General features: G+C 49.1%; 1 long non-coding RNA gene across 1 annotated transcript; it reads right to left on the bottom strand.

The window, feature by feature from the left end:
* Positions 1-2,399: 2,399 nt before the first annotated feature.
* Positions 2,400-15,792, bottom strand: LOC113878486. Its single transcript, XR_003507001.1, has 3 exons — positions 15,405-15,792; positions 11,228-11,302; positions 2,400-4,974 (listed from the first exon to the last, which is right to left on the bottom strand). It is a non-coding gene; the product is annotated as an uncharacterized LOC113878486 (long non-coding RNA).
* Between the last annotated feature and the right edge of the window lie 54 nt (positions 15,793-15,846).

Raw genomic sequence — 15,846 nt, 5'->3', positions numbered from 1 at the left:
GTTTTCCGAGTGAACACGTCCTTGGCACTGTCAGCGGGGCACTTGTTGTGCAAGCAGCCCACCCTTCTTTCCTCACGAGTCCTGAAGCCTGGGAAGGCCTGGTTGTGACTGGCATGCTGCTAGACACAGATGTGTCCAACAGGACAGAGGCAGATTTCCCCAGAACCTTGGCTGACCCTGAGACACCCTCCTTGGTCATGACAAGGATGGCCCTCCTTGTTGCCCTAGGCAACAAGCCTTTACTCAGGTTCCGGTGTCTCCCAGACGTTGAGGTCCCTGGCAAGGCCGATTCGGGATGGACAGTGAGAATGTGTGTTCCTGGGCACACACACTTAGGTGGGTCTTGATGGAAAGGAAAGGAAAGCGAGAGTGCTACTTCCACAAATTCTGCCATCACTACCGCCCTGCGTAACCTCAGCCAACTCCCTCACCTTCTCAGGGCTTCAGTTTTCCAACCATAAAATAGGGGGTTAATTGTCCCTCCTAGGGAAGCTAGCAGGGTTCGTTGGGCAATGGCTCTGAAGTGTCTAGGAGGAAGGAGATCTATAAATATAAGGGATCATTAGAGAGGATTTCACAGCCATTTTGTGGGCCCCAACGTTATTATTAATATTATTATGGTTATTGTTATCACCACTTCCCGAGTCTCTGCCAGCTGGGTCGGAACTCCCAAGTGAAGAAGTCGTGCTCTTGAGCCCAGTGTCCCAGATAATGGCCTCACTCAATGCCCACTCTCCACACTCAGGGGGTCTGGGGGACTCTCAGGAGGCTAGTGACAGAGAAGGAGATGGAGTTTTGACAGAAGGGCGTTGGGGATCCAGAGGAGAAAGTGCCCACCCAGGGAACTTCACAACTGCTCTGCGTTCCTAGGGATGTTTCCAGTCTGCTGTGGGGAGTCTGGGCTCTGAGAAGCAGACATGGAGCTATGTTCACAAGGTCAGGAAGGGTGGGGAGGGGCTGAACGCAGGCAAGAGGCCTAGTGGGAGAGAGGATGCTGTTACCACAGGCAGTAAGAGGAGCTGGTTGGTAGAAAATGATTCCTTGGAGAGGCAAATGGTTCTTTTCAAGGAGTCTTTTGTAGAGGCTGGAACGTGCTCTGTGTTCAGGTGAATCAGGGCACAAGCCTGGCAAACAGTGGGTACTCAATGAATGCTTGTTAAATTGGATTTTCAAGCTTATCTTTCTGCTCCAATATTAAAAAAACAAAACACCCAGCGTCCGCTGTTTGGAAATGCCTTGGACGCCCCCTGGTGGCGACACACAAAGGCTGGGGAGCCGCCAGTGCCTTCCATCCTGAAAGGATCCTGTGGGGGCTGCCTTTTGGAGGTTTCACAGATCTCATCCCAAGGGGACTGGGAGTAGGGAGAAGCTGGGGAAGGGGAGGAACTCTGTGGGGAAGGATGAGTGGAATGTCCTCGCTGGAAGATTCCATGGCAGTTGGTGGAGGACAGCCATAGGTCTGGGCAGGGGAACCACGGGACAGAGGGAGTTGATGAGTCAGTATTAGGCTAGGCATCTCTGGGTAGTGGAGAAGGAGGGGTCGCTGTGTGTGCGCACCTGGAGTGAGGATGAGGTAGCTGCCAAAGTAAAAGCCGGGAGATACATTTTACAGTCTCTGTTAAATTTTTCGTGCTCAGAAAAGACTAAGGAAATCTGGATAATTGAAACCATAGATGGACCTGGGAGAAAAAAAAAACAATGGTTCATTTAAACTAGGTCTATGTCCCATCAAATCTTTCTCTTGGGGTGTAAGAGTGTCAGGAATGGTTTGAAAAGTCTGCAACTTTGATTTTTCTGTAGGTGGCAAGAGGAGATGAGAATGTAGAAAATCAGAGGAGGGAAAGAGAAGCAGAGGCTACTGGGAAAATCCTTAAGGCAGAACGAGCAGCCTGTAGAAGGCTGAGTTGGCTGCAACTCTTCAAAAATAACACTAAAGCTTGGGTTGTAGTGATGAGTGAGGATCAACAGAAAGTCAAGTGCTGGGACATTGATATTCTTCTGATTTCTGGACATCCAACAGCAGCTGCACCAGGTGGTTCCTTTCATAAGAGGTCCCAGAAGGAATGTGGAGCTTTTTGAGGGCAAAGACTGTGGTTCTGCAGCCATCCCTCCCTCCCTCTGGTGCCCTCGGCATCTTCAGGGATAGATGCTCACTATCTGGTACTGATGAATCAGATGGGGGCAACCACATGCAGAAAAGGAGGAAAAGGAAAATGTCAGGAAGCAGGGAAAACATGGGAAAATGAAGAGGGAAAGGGGTTAAGAGACAGACAAAGAGGGAGAAGTGAAGTGGAGGTGGAGGAAGCCGGGACTGGAAGAGAAGGATCTCAGTACATGAAAAACGTTAAAAGGATGCTGTAAGGTACAGTTTGGGCCGAGGCAGAAAAGGAGAGACAACCTCAAAGGAGGTAGGTTACCTTTATTCAGCCAAGGAGGGGTGACAGTCGGCCTAACGACCAGGCTGAGCACAAGAGGGATCAGGGAGGCTTCATATTTAATGGGAGGTTTGTGGAAGCGATAAGGGAAACATTATCAGGTGGGACGTTTTGGGTAATCTTTAGTTGAGATGGCATTTGTAGTTGAACAGGGGGTGGGAGGTTTCTGGGCAGGGGGTGATAAGTCCCAGGTAGATGCAACCAGCCCGGAGCACCAGGGTGGGACTTAAAAGTTCGGTTTTGTTTTCCCCCGCAGTTAGATAATTCAGCAAGGACCTTTGAGACTGTTGTTTTCTTTTCTAGGCCCAAGCACTCCTTCATTCCAGACCCTGAAATCATAAGAAATGGGAAAAAGGGCGCTGTATCTCTCTGGCTACTTCCTGCTGGATAGGGACGATGGTTCTGGGTCTGGAACGGAGGATCGTCCTAAGGCCCAGGGTCTCCTTTTCCTGAGGTCGGGGTGAGGTTCTTAAGAAGAATGATCTTGACCTGGTCTCGAGAGATGACCCAAATTCATTCTTGGAGAAACCTTGGGAAGAGATTGAAGAGACAGGGTCCTAATAAGAGGAATAAAATGATAAGTACCAATGGTCCCAAGAAAGGGAGCAACCAAGGGAGGGCCAGTTGGAACAGGTTTTGGGGAGTGTAAAGGTTTTGTAACTCTTTTCTGCAGGCGTTCAATTCTGTCCCTAAGTTCTTTGCCTCTGCCCTGGACTATGCCCGTTTCATTAACAAAGAGCAGCAGTCCTCTCCTAGGAAAAGGCAGGCCCCTCCCTTTTCCGTGGTGAGAAGGTCCAGGGCTCGCCCATTTTGTAGGGCCACAGAAGCTAATGAGTTAATTTGTCTTTGGACCAAAACGAAGGACTCCACTACCTGCTCCATATCCTCATTAAGTTCTTGGGGCAGCTTGTAGTAGAAATGGGCCAAGGTCGAGATGCCCCCGCTCCTGGTGCCTAGGGCTGCTGCTATGCCTGTCCCAGTCCGGAGGCGGGCTATGACAGCTCGTTTTTTTCTGTGGGAAAGTTCCCCTTGGGGGTAGACTATTTGTTCTATCTCTTCTTTGAGGAATGTTAGACCTGGGGACAGGAAGACCAAGATGAAGGTCCAAGGGGGTCAACGGGGAGACATGAATATGCGTAGGTCCCACAGAGAATGAAGATTCCGGGGTTGGTGCGATTATTTGTGCTGTTCCAGAGAACCCAAGTGGAACAGGAGGAGGGAGCGGAGTTTGTAAGACCAGTGTAGTTGGGACTAGAGTAGTTAATACAGGTTAGGTTTGAAGAGGCTGAGAGTAGGACATTGTCAGAGACTGGCCCAGTGAGTTGTGTAGTTTTTTGTTGGGGAGGGAGGTATAGTCGCCCTGTGACAGCCAGGTTGAGGGTAAGGGAACTGCTATGTGCGGTGAGGGAGACAGTGACATGCATACCCAACACTGGGATGTGTGTTGTGTGTACTGGAAGAATTGGAAGGAAGAGTTGAGAAGGCGGGTAAGGTGTTGGTTGTCAGAGGGAGGTTTTAGGAGATGCCGTAATTGGGAAAGGAGCTCTAGGCATTTATAAGGCTCAGGGGTAGCCTGTAACCGGGAAATTATGTTCTTTATGACTTGTTCTTGTTTCTTTTCCCGATATTAATCTAGTACCCCACTCCCATCGGAGAAGGCAATGGCACCCCACTCCAGGGTTCTTGCCTGCAGAATCCCAGGGACGGGGTAGCCTGGTGGGCTGCCATCTATGGGGTCTCACAGAGTTGGACACAACTGAAGCAACTTAGCAGCAGCAGCAGCAGCAGCGACTGCTGTCTGAGTACCCCCAGTGGGTAATGGGATAAAAACATGTTTCTTCCATTTAGCTTATGGCAGGTGCTCACGAAATTCCCTCTCTTCTGTACTTTAACAGTGAGTAGGGATTTAGACTTCTGCCCCACCAAGGTTCATGGTCTTGGAGCCATATTATAACATGAGGAATGAACATAGGAATAGATGTCTGAGCAGGGGCAGGGACTAGCCAGAAGACAGGGGAGTGCAGGAAGGATAAAAACAGGGGGAGTCATGGGTCTGTTAGTTAGGCAGTGTGGAGGAAATAGCACCCTAGGAGTAGAACACAGCTAACAATGTAGGCGATACCGACGAAGAGATGAAGGCTAGGTGACCAGTCCTGAGGGGAGACAGTTACTGGGCTTATAGCAAGGACTAAGATTAAGAGTGCAGTTATAGTTAGAGAGACGGGGAGAGGCCAGTCAGGATGAGGGGCGGAAGGCCCCAAGTTGGTGGTTGCTTAAATCTGAGGAGGAACAGTGTTCATGTATGAGAGTAAAGAAATCAATTTTTTCTGGACTTAGGTTGTAGAAGGTCCCTTGGAGCCACGGATGAGACACCGGGGTGGTCAGAGCTTCGAAGGAGGTTCCAGTCGGGGTGCTGGTCCAGAGGTCTTGTAGTAGTTGGGTCAGGAACAGTCGTAGGTTAAGGAGTGTCCGGGTCATTCAGTGTCCTCTGGGATGGCTGACAGGGGTTGTCGCTGGGTGAGTTTTAAGGATGTGGGTCCTGTGAGGGAGACCTGATAAGTCAGTTAAGGAGGGCAGAGCAGGGTCGGAGGTGACCCGTTTTAGGCAAGAGGTGTACCCAAGAGGTGACCTTCTGAGTTTAGCTGCAGTCGGTGTGAGGAGGAGGATTTTGAATGGTCCCTGCCACTTTGGGGTTAGGTCACCCTGGGGATTATCAGACAGGTAGACCATGTCCCCAGTTTGTAAAAGGGGCAAGGGGGCTTGGGGGTCAGGGGCAGGCAAGTTGTGGTTGACGTATTTCTAGAGGGCATTGTAGAGTTCCATCAGCAGAGGGGAGTGTAGGAAGCTTGGTATGGGAAGAGATTCAGGGGGGAGTCCAGGAGGAAGCATGGGCCTTCTGTACATCACCTGCAAGGGGCTCAGCCCCAGGGGCTTTCTGGGCAAAGCCCGTACTTTGAGGAAAACAATCAGCAAAAGTTTAGTCCAATCCAGATGTACCTTGAGGGATAGTTTGGTAAGAATTTCTTTGATTATTCTATCCATCCTTTCTACCTTTCCTGAGGACTGGGGACAAAATGGAATGTGAAATTTCCAGGGTATCTGTAAGAATTGGACAAGTTGTTGGGTGACCTTGGACATAAATTCTGGGTCATTATCAGACTGTAGGGATGAAGGTAAGCCAAACCTGGGGATAATTTCTGTGAGGAGGATTTGGGCCACAGTGTGGGCTCTTTTGTTTGTGGTAGGAAATGTTTCTACCCATCCCAAAAAGGTGTCCCCAAGGACCAGGAGGTATCTGAATCTCCGAACCAGGGGCATAGGAGTAAAGTCTGTCTGCCAATCCTGTGTTGGGAGGCTGCCTCGCATTTGATGGGTTGGAAAGGGTGTAGGTTTACGCTGGGAACTGGGACTAGTACGTTGACATGTCTGACAGGAGCGGGTAAGGTTATCTAAATGTTGTTGGTCAGCAGTCGACATGGGGAAGTGGTTATGGAGGAGGAACTGTTGGAGTGTCTTGGACGAGGGATCAAAGAGTGAGTGTAGATAAGAGAGGATTTCTCTGGTGGTGGGAGGGTTGGATGGAGTCAGGGCTAAGATGACAGGGGACTGGAGGGAAGGATGGGACAGGGCTATCTCCTTTGCCTTCTGGTCTGTGGCATTGTTGTAGGTTGATATGAGACTTCTCTTTTGATGTCCCCTACAGTGGAGGATGATGGCTTTGTCTGGTCAGAGTGCTGCCTCTAGGAAGTTTGTGGATCAGGTCTGAATTAATAGTGGGGGATCCCTTTTGGTTTAGGAAACCTCCTTCTCTCCATATTAGGATGTTTGCATGAAGAATGTTATAAGGCATATTTGGAGTCTGAGTGGATGTTAACCCTTAGATTTTTAGCCAGAGTTAAAGCTCTGGTGAGAGCTATCAGTTCTACCTGTTGGGAGGTGGTGTGAGGTGGCAGAGGTGAAGCTTCAATTGTCTGCGTCCCGTGATTGTGACGAAGGTCCCCCTGGATGATGGCATATCCGGCTGCAAAGGGTGGGATTTTTGAGAGCTGCCATCAATGAACCAGTGTGGGGTGTTTGGGTCTAGGATGGGCTGATCTGTGAAATGTTGGAAGGGGTTTTGGGTAAGATCTACCATTAGGCTGCAGCTATGTAGGAGGGGGTCTGTTGTAGAGGACGTGGGTAATAAGCTGGCAGGGTTAACGGGGAGAGCAGGGGGAAAATGAGAGCTGAGGGTTGAGGAGAAAGGCATGTAGGGCCTGTACCCTGGAAGGGGGAAGGGAGAGAAGCGCTTGATGTGAAAGTAAGTCTCGAAAGGTGTGTGGAGAACAAACTGTTAAAGGGGCATGTTAGAGAGTTTATTTGCTTTGGGTACGAGCACTGTGATAGCAGCCATGGCCTGTACACAGGGAGGCCATCCCTGGGTCACCATGTCAAGCTGTTTTGACAGATAGGCTACGGGAGCCCAGGTGCCTCCAGCCCACTGACACAGAAGTCCCAGGGCCTGTCCTTGGTTGGAGTGTGCAAATAGAAAGAATGGTCTGGTGTGATCTTGCAGGTGGAGAGTTGGCACTTGGAGGAGGCTCTGGGTGAGCTGGCAAATAGGACTGGCCAGCGAGGAGGGGTTAAAGAGGGGCTCATCTGGACATCCTTTAGTTGCCTCATAGAGTGGCTTTGTAATGAGGGGGAAGTTAGGGATCCAGCTACTGAAAAAGTTAGGAGGCCGAGGATACACAGGAGCTCCCTATTTGTTTTTGGAAGTGTACAGTTAATCAAGGCCTGGATTCTACCTGGGGGAATAGTTCTTTGTTGGTGGGATATGGAGAGCCCCAGGTAGTTGACATTTGCCTGGGCTATTTGGGCCTTGGATCAGTATACCTGATAACCCCAGGATCCCAGGGCTCCAAAAGGTTTGGCAGTATGTTGGAGGCAGAGTTTTCGGGTTGGGCTACAAAGGAGGAGGTCATCCACGTATTGGAGATGACTCGGGGCTAGGTCGAGTGTCTGTAGGTCCTTTTGTAAAGACTGTCCAAAAAAGTGGGGGCTGTCTCTGAACCCCTGGGGGAGAACTGTCCATGTTAGTTGTAGTGAAACATGAGTCTTGGGGTCTTGCCAGGTGAAGGCAAAAAGGGGTTGGGAGAGGGGGTGGAGGGGGATGGTGAAAAAGGCATCTTTGAAATCTAATACTGTGAAGTGGGTTGCAGTCGGGGGTATGGCAGACAGAAGGGTGTAAGGGTTAGGGACTACTGGGAATGTCGGTATGATGGCCTCATTGATTCTTCGCAGATCCTGGACCAGTCTCCAAGAGTTTGGTCCCTTCCTTACTGCCAGAATTAGGGGTGTTGTGTGGTGAATCGGTAGGAATTAAGATGGAGACTTGAAGAAGATGGTCTATGATAGGCTTAAGTCCCTTGTGGGCCTCCGGGGTAAGAGAGTACTGTTGTTGGGTGATTATAGTCGAGGGGTCTTTTAGGGTAATGTGGAGTGGGGGATGATGTTTGGCTATGGATGGGTGATCAGTGTACCAGACTTGGGGGTCTAAGGCGGGTAGATCCATGGGAAGGCCAGGGGTGAGGGATAGGGACAGTCCAGGTGCCATCTTCATGCAGAATATAGAGACTCTATAGAGGTGGGGTATGGTAATAAAGACCCCCAATTTGGATAACAAATCTCTCCCTAGGAGTGCCATGGGACACTGAGTCATTATGAGGAATGAGTGTATGAGGGTCGATTTTCCAAACTGACAGTAATGGAGGGCTGATTTTTGGCCTTAAGGGAACTCCAGTTCAGTTGCTCAGTCGTGTCCAACTCTTTGCGACCCCATGAATCGCAGCACGCCAGACCTCCCTGTCCATCACCAACTCCTGGAGTTTACCCAAACTCATGTCCATCGAGTTGGTGATGCCATCCAGCCATCTCATCCTCTGTTGTCCCCTTCTCCTCCTGCCCCAAATCCCTCCCAGCATCAGGGTCTTTTCCAATGAGTCAACTCTTCACATGAGGTGGCCAAAGTATTGGAGTTTCAGCTTTAGCATCATTCCTTCCAAAGAACACCCAGGGCTGATCTCCTTTAGAATGGACTGGTTGGATCTCCTTGCAGTCCAAGGGACTCTCAAGTGTCTTCTTCTCCAACACCACAGTTAAAGAGCATCAATTCTTCGGTGCTCAGCTTTCTTCACAGTCCAACTCTCACATCCATACATGACCACTGGAAAAACCATAGCCTTGACTAGATGGACCTTTGTTGGCAAAGTAATGTCTCTGCTTTTTAATATGCTATCTAGGTTCGTCATAAATTTCCTTCCAAGGAGTAAGCGTCTTTTAATTTCATGGCTGCAATCACCATCTGCAGTGATTTTGAAGCCCCAAAAAATAAAGTCTAACACTGTTTCCACTGTTTCCCCATCTATTTCCCATGAAGTGATGGGACCAGATGCCATGCTCTTCATTTTCTTTTTTTTTTTTTTTCATTTTCTGAATGTTGAGCTTTAAGCCAACTTTTTCACTCTCCACTTTCACTTTCATCAAGAGGCTTTTGAGTTCCTCTTCACTTTCTGCCATAAGGGTGGTGTCATCTGCATATCTGAGGTTATTAATATTTCTCCCGGCAATCTTGATTCCAGCTTGTGCTTCTTCCAGCCCAGCGTTTCTCATGATGCACTCTGCATATGTTAAATAAGCAGGGTGACAATACACAGCCTTGATGTACTCCTTTTCCTATTTGGAACCAGTCTGTTGTTCCATGTCCAGTTCTAACTGTTGCTTCCTGACCTGCATATAGGTTTCTCCAGAGACCCCCTTTATTGTGAGTTCTGAGTCTTGAGTTGGGCCAGAGTAGGAAGTTGAGAGAGAAAGTGGCTCCAGTGTCTACTATAAAGGAGGTCTTTTCACCAGCCACTACCCCGTCTACCCTAAGTTCCAAGCTTGTGTCCAGGACATGGGCTAGGGGGCTGGAACCCAGGTCCCGTCATTGGAACAACTCTCGTAGGGTTATGCTGGGGTTCTGGGGAGAAGTGGAGATCTCTCCAGGGGTGCCAGGGCATCCCTGTGGACATTACATTCTCCAGGTCTGGGAGGTGGGGTCCTCCCCAGGAGTACCAGGGTGTCCCTGGGGACAGTCCATTTTCCAGTGTCCCAAACAACCACAGTTTGGGTATGCTTTTGTCGGGGGCCGTGGGTTTGGGCATGTCTTTGCCCAGTGTCCTGACTGGTTGCATTGGAAGCAGGGTCCGGGGGGGTGGGTCTTAAGCCCCGGCCTAGGATGACTTGGGCCAGGCTGATCTCTTCCCTTAATTGCTGCCACCAAAAAGGCATATTTAGCTTTTCTCTCACGGTCTTTTTCTCTCGTAGCCTCTTCCTATTATTGAACACCTTGAAGGCTAATTCTAGAAGGTCCCTTTGTGGGCGGTCTCAGGCCCCTTCTCTAGTTGTCGAAGCAAGCTAGTCTAGTGTCAGGGGCTGACTGGCTGATGAACTGAACATGAAGGTACAGTAACCCAGCAGGGGTGGTGATATCTAGGTTGGTATACTTCTGGACTGCCTCTGTGAGGCATGCCAAGAATAAGGCTGGATTTTCGTCCGCCCCTTGGGTGACTTCCCTGACTTTATCATAACTGACATGTATAGGAGTATTTTTCTGCATTCCTTCTAGAAGGCAGGTAATCATGATTGAGTCTCCTGATACCTGGGTCACTGGGCTGGTAAGTCCAGCAGGGATCTAACTGAGGGACCGCCTCATCAGCAGCTGGGCTATCCAGGTCTTGGTTATGTAAGTGATCAGCATGGGCTTTTGCTGCTTGCCAGATACGGTCTTTTCCATCTGGGGTGAGAGTGGCATTTAGGATATAATATACGTCACTCTATGTGAGGTTATAGGTCTTGGAGAGTCTCAGGAATTCTTTTCTGTATCTGGTAGGATTTACAGAAAATGATCCTAACTTTTCTTCTATTTGGCTCATGTCTGACAATGAAAATGGCACGTGGATTCGGGTGGGGCCGTCTGGTCCTGCCACCTCTCTCAGGGGAAACATGTACTGACTCTGTGGGTACTGACCCTGTGGTGGGGGGCGGGGGGCGGGGCGGAGGGAAGGGGTCGGGTTGGGAAGATGCGGTAGTGGGGTTGAGGGAGAGTCAGGAGAGGTTTCGGAGTCAGTAGGTGAGTTGGATGAAGGGGAAGGAGAGGGTCGGAGGTGTGGCTGGTAGGGAGGGGGCTCGTCAGTGGGGTCAAACTCCAGGGGTGAGGAAGGCACCATAGGGGGTTAATTGAAGAAGAGCCCTTTTGTTTGGGAGACAAGCTGCATAGAAGGACCTCGTGGGTGGAGCAGGCCTTGCATAGGGAGGGCCTGCTCCGAAGGGCCTAAAAGGCTTTGCCATTCCCACTTGCCATTCCGTTTAGGGAAGTCGGTGAGATTTTGAAGAATGTTAAAGTCAAATGTGCAAAATTCAGGCCAGTGGTCTTGACTGTCCAATTGGTATTGAGGCCAGATCTGTATACAGAGTTGTTTTAAGTGGTTAGCTTTAAGTTCAGTGAGTAAGAGTGGTTTGAGATTTTTGAGAACACAGGCCAGAGGGGAATCTTTTGGGACAGACTGGCCAGACCCCATAATTGAAAGGCAAGCAGAGACTCCTATTGGGAGTTCAAGTTGTCATCCATAACAATAGGAATTATGAAAAGAGAGCTCTGTGTCGAGGTGCATCCCCCACGGTTGCTTACAGAGTGGCCTTAGGCCACGGGTCCCCAGGACCCGGAGAGGACTGGGTTCTAGGGTGCCTCTAGAACACCGTCCAGATCTTACCTTAATCTAGGGGCCGGCTTGAGTGGAGTGTTGCATGTAGAGCAGTCGAATGGCAAGAGTTCCCTATTCCGGAGGCTGTCAGAGAGAGAGAGAGAAGGGGATAGAGCCGGAGGCCTGTGGGTACATAAAGCACCAATAAAGCCTTAGGACAAGGCTTGCACCACTCACAAAGGCACTAGGCATCCCTGAGGGGAACTTATGAGCCCTGGCAGAAAGTGAGTTCACGTTTCCAGATTCCAGCAACAGGGGAAACAACGAGAGGGAGAGTGAGAGCGAGAGTGAGCGAGTGAGCGAGAGCGACAGGACACAGGAGTGCCGTGCCCTCTCCCGGGTTTCAGCACCAAAAATGGAAGGTATAGTTCAGCTGAGGCAGAAAAGGAGAGACAACCTCAATGGAGGTAGGTTACCTTTATTCAGGCAAGGAGGGGCGACAGTCGGCCTAAGGCTGAGCGCCAGAGGGATCAGGGAGGCTTCATATTTAAAGGGAGGTTTGTGGAAGCGATAAGGGAAATGTTATCAGGCGGGACGTTTTGGGTAATCTTTGGTTGAGATGGCATTTGTAGTTGAACAGGGGGCGGGAAGTTTTGGGCAGGGGGTGGTTAAGTCCCAGGTAGATGCAACCAGCCCGGAGCACCAGGGTGGGACTTAAAAGTTCGGTTTTGTTTTCCCGGAAGTTAGATGGTTTAGCAAGGGCCTTTGTTTTCTTTTTTAGGCCCAAGGACTCCTCCAGACGCAGTCATTCAGTCAGTCAACAAGCATGTACCATGCACCGGCTATATATCAAGCAATGTGCTGGGAGTGGAAGGTGCTGTGGTGGACAAGACAAATAGAGGGACTTTAGCGGTGGAGAAAAGGTTAACTTTACAAGTTAGAAATGGGGAGAAAGTGACAACTTAGACCAGGAAGAGGCTGAAAGTGGTTGGAAATAAGGCAGGTATCACCAAAGGAGAAGCTATGTCCAGATGCACCCATGGAAGATCACCAAAGGAGAAGCTATATCCAGACGCACCCATGGAAGAGATTCTTCTCCTGGTTGATGCTGAGACCTGCAGCTGGAACCACCTGTCTGCCCTGGCTCTGTGGAGATCGAAGCAGGTAGGATGGGCAGGGGAGAAACTCAGGAAGAGGGACAGGAATGGGTACAGGTGGAGGTTATAGACTATTCATAGTGGTTTACCTGAGGACCCCCACCAGAAAACATCTTTGGGCTGACAAGCAGTTCTCTAATTTAGCTGCCTGTTGGAATAACCTGAGGAACTTAATACCCTCACCAGGGTTGCACCCCCAGAGATACTGATTTTCTTGGCCATGGTTTAGAATTTATTAAACAATCTCTAGTGTTCTTGCCTGGAGAATCCCAGGGATGGGGGAGCCTGGTGGGCTGCCGTCTATGGGGTCGCAGAGTCGGACACGACTGAAGCGACTTAGCAGCAGCAGCAGTGAATCTAAAGAGCAGCCAGGGGAAAGCAGGCATTAGGAGCTGGCAACCTTGCCTGTCCTCTCTGTAGAGTCTGGGGGCCATCTGTGGGAAGCGGTCTGTGGGAAGAGAAACTGTGTGATGGCTTTAGTGTGTTGTAAGTGAGGCTCAAAGACTCCAAGGGTCCAGGCAAAAGTACAAGGGGGTCCTCTCCATGGCAGGTACCCCCTTCCTCAGCTGTACCTTTGGTGGAAACAAGAAACATGGTGGTCTTTAAAGGAAAGAACCATTTAAACTACTCAAAACTGCTGCCAAATTCTTCGGAGTTTTTGCACCCTGCCCACTACCCACACATGCAAATCCCTCCTGCTTCTGCTGGCTTCATGACGGGGCTTCTGGGGTGCAAGAAGCACAGCAGCCCCAGCCTTCATCTCACAAGAGGTTTGGCAGCAGCCCAGCAGGAAATTCAACCCCACCTTGCCCCTCAAATCCCTGCACCCTAAAGTAGCTGACTCATGGAACCCGGGTGGAGTCCTTGGCTCAAAAGTGAAGCAATCTTACCTTGAATAATGGCATGGGAACAGAATGTACGGTCTACATAAACAAGTCATATGTAGATGTAATTGTATGCAAATATTCATTCTTTAGCTCAGCATACATTTCTTGCCAGTCTTCTAGTACTGGCCTCAAAACTTCCACTGCAGTCCACAGTCAAAAGTCAGAAGAATGAAAGTGGGTAATGCAGTGTGAGAGAGTGAAGCCCTTTGCCTGTGCCAAGAACAGCCCAGAGAAGGAAAAGGCTCTGGCTTAGCAGGAGATCAAACTTGGAGCAGGTTCTTGAAGGATGCATAGGAGTTTACCAGGAAAAAGGAAGGAAAAAGTAAGACAGGAAATAGAGGAGTATGTGTTTAGGAACTGTGGAACCTTTTCTTGAGGCAAAAAGGTAGGATTATGGAAAGAGAATAGGATGGCAGAGGGAGATGAAACATGAAAGATACACAAAGAGTGTGAAGGCCATTGTTTGCCTAGAAAGGAGTATGGACTTTTTATCCAGAAGGGCGAAGGGAGCCAATGAAGGATCTTAACTGAAAAAGTGAATTCTTTGGAAGTCCTATTTTTTTCAAAGGGATAGCCTGGAAGAGACTAGTAACAATTATTCAACAATTACAATATACTGGGCATACTGCTCTGTATTTTATTACATCAACCCTTCATGATAATGTTATTCAAACTGCCGGTCATGATCAAGAAAAGAAAGTAAGGGAAGGGATAAAATAGGAGGAGGTTGGGATTAACATATACACATAGGGCTTCCCTGGTGGCTCAGATGGTAATAAATCTGCCTGCAATGCAGGAGACCTGGGTATGACTCCTGGGTTGGGAAGATCGCCTGGAGAAGGGAATGGCTACCCACTCCAGTATTCTTGCCTGGAGAATTCCACGGACAGAGGAGCCCCCATGGGCTACAGTCCGTAGGGTCGCAAAGAATTGGACATGACTCAGCAACTAACACTTTCACTACTATATATAAAATAACAACTTCCCTGGTGGTGCAGTGGTAAAGAATCCGCCTGCCAATGCAGTAGATGTGGGTTTTATCCCTGGTTTGAGAAGATCCCATGGAGAAGGAAATGGCAACCCACTCCAGTATTCTTGCCTGGAGAATCCCACGGACAGAGGAGCCTGGTCAATGGGGTCGCAGAGCCATACACAACTCAGCAACTGAACATGCATGCATATATAAAATAGATAACCAATAAGGACCTACTGTATAGCATAGGGAACTATACTCAGTAACTTGTAGTAACCTATGAGGGAAAAGAATACACACACACTGTGTATGTATTTCAGAAGGAATACATTCCTTCTGAAAAGGAATACAAACACACACACACATATATATATCTGAATCACTGTGCTATACACCTGAAACTAACACAATACTGTAAATCAACTAGACTTCAATATTTAAAAAAAAAAAAGGAAAGGAGGGAGGGAGGGAGGGAAGAAAGAAAAAGATAGGACAAGACAGAAAACATCAGTGGATCATGGTAGGAAGGGTAAGTATTGTTTCTGTAAAATTTTATCATACACTCACAGGAGTATAAGTGTACTGGGTGAGAATGCAAATGTATTTCTCACTGTGGGGTTATGATAAAAAAAAAAAAAAAAGTAAAGTCCTGCTCTAAGGTGTAGGTGTGAGCAGCCTCATTTCACAGATGAGGACATTAAGATGCACGGAGTTTCGGTACCCTACCTCTCTTGTAAGTAGGCCGTGCGAGTTTCGAACCCAGGCTGGTCTGACACCAGAGTGGATTCCTTCTCACTAACGCGTTCCAAAGTTACACATCTTATAGGGAAGATAAACCTACCCAGGTCGCGCCTGCCAAGTGCTGTACTAACAGCACTTCATTCAAGGAGGTAAGTGGGGGCAGAGGCCAATTCTGTCCACCAGAGGCGCTCGTTAGAATGCATATTTCTGTCGTGCGCCGGACACAAGAGGCAGTCCTAGAATCTTTTAGAGAGCTTCAGGTGATTCTGATGCCCACGTTGGCAGGTTGATGCAATAACCAGGAGAGGATTGTGAGGGATTTGAACTGAGACGGTGAAAATACTTTGAGAAGTGTCACGCAGCCCCAACTCCCGCTATTGTGCCTGCTGCCAATGTCTCACTGACAAAGTCGCCTGGAGGCTCACTTCCCTCTTCAGAAGCGATGAAAGATAAAAAATTGAATAAAAGGCTGGTGGCTTTCAACTCACCAGGCAACGGGTTGAACAGCAGAAGAGCGAGACACCCCTACCACACCAGGGCGACGCTGGATTTAGGATCAAAGTAGATTCTATTTATAGGGCATTTGTCGGCCTCACCCTGAGGACTTTTGATTGGTTTTAGGGCAGATCTATCACTCATCTTCTGGATTAAAGGTGGGTGGAAGGTCAACCACGACCAATACAAAACCAGTCCTTAGCTAAGCCCCTCCCCATCTAGCTTCCTGTTGCTGTCCATCAACCACCTGGTAGGTGGGACTTTGCCTCCCTTCAGTTGGCTGGCGAACATGTCGTTCACTCTTCAGTAAGCTTTCGGTTGGTGCCCTCTACCGTCCGTCAGTGACATTTCACAGGTCTATTGGCCAAGCCAACGTCGCTCTAGATGCCTCTCTTTGATTGGTTGATAGTGCTGTCGGTCCCCAATGTACCGAGC

This window comes from Bos indicus x Bos taurus, chromosome 19, assembly GCF_003369695.1.
Source record: "Bos indicus x Bos taurus breed Angus x Brahman F1 hybrid chromosome 19, Bos_hybrid_MaternalHap_v2.0, whole genome shotgun sequence".
In the NCBI taxonomy this organism is placed as follows: domain Eukaryota; kingdom Metazoa; phylum Chordata; class Mammalia; order Artiodactyla; family Bovidae; genus Bos; species Bos indicus x Bos taurus.
This window is presented reverse-complemented; position numbering and strand designations above follow the sequence as displayed.